This window comes from Neoarius graeffei, chromosome 15, assembly GCF_027579695.1.
Source record: "Neoarius graeffei isolate fNeoGra1 chromosome 15, fNeoGra1.pri, whole genome shotgun sequence".
Classification (NCBI taxonomy): Eukaryota; Metazoa; Chordata; class Actinopteri; order Siluriformes; family Ariidae; genus Neoarius; species Neoarius graeffei.
In genome coordinates, this window is record NC_083583.1 from 25392770 (window position 1) to 25397278 (window position 4509).

The following is a 4509-nucleotide window of genomic DNA, read 5'->3' on the forward strand; positions in this document are numbered from 1 at the left end:
TTGGTGGAAAAGGGCATGATCAGTAGAGCAGTTGTCACAGATTTGAAATGCGCCATTTCGTTGTGCGCGCCAGTTTCATACTGTAAAAGAGCTCCTACACCATTTGAAAGAACATGTAGTTGAAGGGCAAGCTGTATCATGTCCTATAACTGGTTGTAAAAATGTGTTCACTAAGAAATCATCTTTCACTGCTTATATGTCACGCAAACACAGAGCATGTTCCGTGGAAAACATAAATGATATGTATATGGAAACAGTGTCTCAGTCTCCTGGCACTGTATGTAAGGATGCTTCCCAAATCTCACCAGATCCACCGACTAGTGAAAACAGTGAATTCCCACAGAATTTCAGTGAGACCTTCCTCAGGAACATTTGTTTATTCTATCTAAGATTGCAAGGGCAGCTCCTTCTCCCAGCTTCAACAATACAGACTATTGTTGAAGAGATGCAAAATCTGCATGAGTTAGGACAGGATTACACTTTAAGTAATCTTCGTTCACTTTTAAAAGATGACGAGTCTAACAGATGATGATGTCACTAAAATCTGTGATTGTGTTAGAGATTCAGATCAAGCGGCTGCTCCGAAGATGTGAAAGAAATGGTCCTGCTGCTGATGGCCTATTTTGAGGAAAGGGAAGAGATGATGCTTTCTAATGTGGAGGACACCTGTCTGGCAAGGGAAGTCCAGATGGACAAGCTCCCCTTAACTCCTACCATTATTGTCTGTGGTGTTTTTGTTATTGTGAACTGTATAAATCATGTGTCTGTCTGTCTGTATGTCTGTGTGTGTGTCTGTGAATCAGTATGTGGGTCTGTCTGTGCCCTGAAAAGTGTCAGGAGCCCAGCCATTCGTTTCACTTACATTTGAGTGTGATTCCTTCTTTTTTAGGGTGATCCTGCTTTACTTCCACGCGGTTTATGCTCAGTGTTGACAGAACCATTGTTCAAGAGAACATCCCCTCCTTTGTGTCGTCAATATGTATGATGTTTGGAAGCTACTACAGCTTCAACATCCATTATCCATCCGAGCTGGCATCCACCCTAGAATTCCTGCAGAGGTGTGTTATTTTGGATTGTTCAGCCAACATTTTCTCTGTATTGAACTGTAACAACAACAAAAAAGTAAAAAAAAGTTGCTTGATGTGATTTTATTGTTGTTGTTTTGGAAGTTACTTTATCATTAATACATTTTGTCTGTTTTTCTTCTGTTTCCCAAGGTGCTTTTTCTCCATAAATCCTGAGAAGGGGTCGAAAGTAGAGAAGACCAGTACCTCCTGTCTACACGTGAACCCCAGAGTCCTCACCTTGATCCAAGACCTTTCAGATCATGAGTGGCAGGACATCTGAATATGGACTCAAGTAAGCCATGGTTTGTGGTGATGTCCTAGTCACAGATAAAACTTTTCTATGGGTGGGTTAGTTCTTTAAACTTTAACAGTAAACATTACAGATGAAAATCTTTGTTTGAAGTTGTGAGTTTGATTGTGTTTGTGAGTGTGCATGTAAGTCTGTGTCTGTGAGTCTTAGTGCATCTGTGAGTCAGTCTGTCAGTGTCTATGTGTGCGTCTGTGTGTTTGTGAGTCTCAGTGTGTCTGTAAGTCTGTGTATTTTGTCATTCATATATTTGTCTGTTTTTCTTCTGTTTTCCAAGATACTACTTCTCCATCAACACAGAGGGCATGGAAGTGGAGAAGAGCAGCAGTTCCTGTCTACACTTGAACCCCAGAGTCCTCACCTTGATCCAAGAAGGTTTCTTATGGTTGCTTAGTTACTTAAGCTTGCATTATTATGTTACATATTAAAATATTGGTTTGAAGTTGTGACAGTCTGGTTGCACGTGTGTTTCTTTATATTCAAGGCCTTATTCCAAATGTTTTTTTTTTCAAGAGGAAAAGGAAATATTTTTTTCTTTAGTTTAAAATTAAGAAAAACACACACAACTGTTCAAAATTTTTTGAAAAGTATTTTGCATACCTTGTCGAAATAATAAAATGGGGGTTTGAAATGACAAGTTGGTATTGTATTTGTTTTTTAAAAGTTGCTGCATACCACAGGTTACAGTTCTCTTCACATATATGGTAAAAGTCAAACATAAAAAGAAAGTGCAGTTTAAATGTAACCATCAAATATAGAAGCGTTCAAGCTACCTTTTAATGTATAAGAAAAAAAAAACAATTTATCTGTGTCCCAGTCACAGTTTTCTTGAGGTGGCTTAGTTCTTTTGTTTTAACAGTAAACGTTACAAATGAAAATCTTTGTTTGACATTGTGTCAGAGTTTGTGTTGGTATGTTTGCCTGTGAGTCTGTTTGTGAGTCTTGGTGTGTCTGTGAGTCTGTCTATATTTACTACTCATTTAATGAAGACATTCCTTAAAGAATTCAATGATAGCATGTAGATGTTAATTTCACTACAAAACATTGCTATTAATACTACAAAATATATTACATGAAACACAACCTTTTAATAAAATAAGCAGAAAAATTCAGTAAAATTACTGTCTTATAATGAGCCTTTTACCGTTTAATAATGCCTTATGTCTGATTTTTTTTTCAGTAAAATTGAATGGGGTTAGATGTAAAATAAGCAACCACCGCAATGTAAATTGAACAGGAAAAAATGGCTTTAATAAAGGCATAGTCATGCTAATTTGGCTGAAAAGGGATGTTGAATTTACCAGTTTAGCATGTAATTTTTATGTTATTTTGTAAAGGATAACGGTTTTAAATTGTAAAATTTACAGGTTGCTCTGTAATATATCTGTGAAGAATCTCAGTCATCCAGGTACATAGTAATCTGTGATTGGTAGAAGAAAGCAACTGGACTTGCTTGAAGATTCTTGAAGACGTTTCGCCTCTCATCCGAAAGGCATCCTCAGTTCTGTCTGACTAATAGGGGGTATCAAGTATTTATCCTCTCATGGATCATCATAGAATCCGAATCAGAATGCTGATGGCTGCATTGTAGGTGGCTGATAAAAGATGTCATAGACACCCACCTCTGTTCAGTGATGATCGTTCCAGGTTGACAAAAATTAATGATCCTCTCTGGCTAAGATGTCTGGAAGTCCTCTCATACTCCCACACCAGTCGAAGGGATCTCATCCCAAAGTGCGTAGAAACATATCTGTGAAGAATCTCAGTCATCCAGAACTGAGGAAGCCTTTCGGATGAGAGGCGAAACATTTTCAAGAATCTTCAAGCAAGTCCTGTTGCTCTCTTCTACCAATCACAGATTGCTCTGTAATGTGTTTTACACTCTGCTGTATTTTTTACATTATTATTCTGGCAACCACAGCTGCCAGTTTTTTTTTCCGTAAAAACAACAGAATTTTTTTTACAGTGTACAGTTGTGCTCATAAGTTTACATACCCTGGCAGAATTTTTGCTTTCTTGGCCTTTTTTCAGAGAATATGAATGATAACAGGGGCGGCACGGTGGTGTAGTGGTTAGCGCTGTCGCCTCACAGCAAGAAGGTCCTGGGTTCGAGCCCCGGGGCCGGCGAGGGCCTTTCTGTGTGGAGTTTGCATGTTCTCCCCGTGTCCGCGTGGGTTTCCTCCGGGTGCTCCGGTTTCCCCCACAGTCCAAAGACATGCAGGTTAGGTTAACTGGTGACTCTAAAATTGACCGTAGGTGTGAGTGTGAATGGTTGTCTGTGTCTATGTGTCAGCCCTGTGATGACCTGGCGACTTATCCAGGGTGTACCCCGCCTTTCGCCCGTAGTCAGCTGGGATAGGCTCCAGCTTGCCTGCAACCCTGTAGAAGGATAAAGTGGCTAGAGATAATGAGATGAGATGAGATGAATGATAACACAAAAACTTTTTTCCCCACTCATGGTTAGTGGTTGGGTGAAGCCATTTATTGATAAACAACTGTGTTTTCTATTTTTAAATCTGTGGCAGCGGGGGCGTGGTCAAGCGCCGGTCTGTGACAGGAGGGCGGAGCCAGGGAAGGTGAGTGGCAGAATCACTACACCTGACGGTAATTAACCTGTGTTTTGTGTGTCTTCCCAGTAACCGCGCCCTATTTAAGGAGGCAGAGGGAGAGCAGAGGAGAGCTCATCCCGGGACAAGAACACAGCGTGTGTGTGTGTTTCTCTAACAGAATAAAACTAGGCTGTTATACTGAAAAGTCTGGCAATAAAAGGCCTATTAGTACCTGAAGCTTTGTCCTGTCGTCCTCTGTGCTCCACCCACACTTCAGAGAGCTCTACAGTGGTGCCGAAATCCGGGAACAAGGTGGAGCACCAACCTCGCAGCCCCATGGAATCCTCCCCGTTCGCGGACCTGGTCCACACCCTCGCCACGGCTCAGCAAAGCCAGCACCACGCGCTCGTCACGCTCCGAAAGGAGCAGGAGCGGCGCTTCGAAGCCCTGGTGCTGGCCCAGCAGGAAGATCGCGAGGCGTTCCGGCATCTCCTCGCGTCGGCGGGGTCCACCAGCGCCCCAGCCGCGGGCCCGTCTCCCCTCACCATGACCAAGATGGGCCCGCAGGACGACCCCGAGGCGTTTC

At 42.1% G+C, this 4509-nt stretch overlaps 1 long non-coding RNA gene across 1 annotated transcript; it reads left to right on the plus strand.

Annotated features, from left to right (window-relative positions):
• The first annotated feature begins 565 nt into the window (after positions 1-565).
• On the plus strand, positions 566-1866 carry LOC132899300 (uncharacterized). The gene is made up of 3 exons (XR_009656677.1): positions 566-1058; positions 1218-1359; positions 1652-1866. It is a non-coding gene; the product is annotated as an uncharacterized LOC132899300 (long non-coding RNA).
• Positions 1867-4509: the final 2643 nt, after the last annotated feature.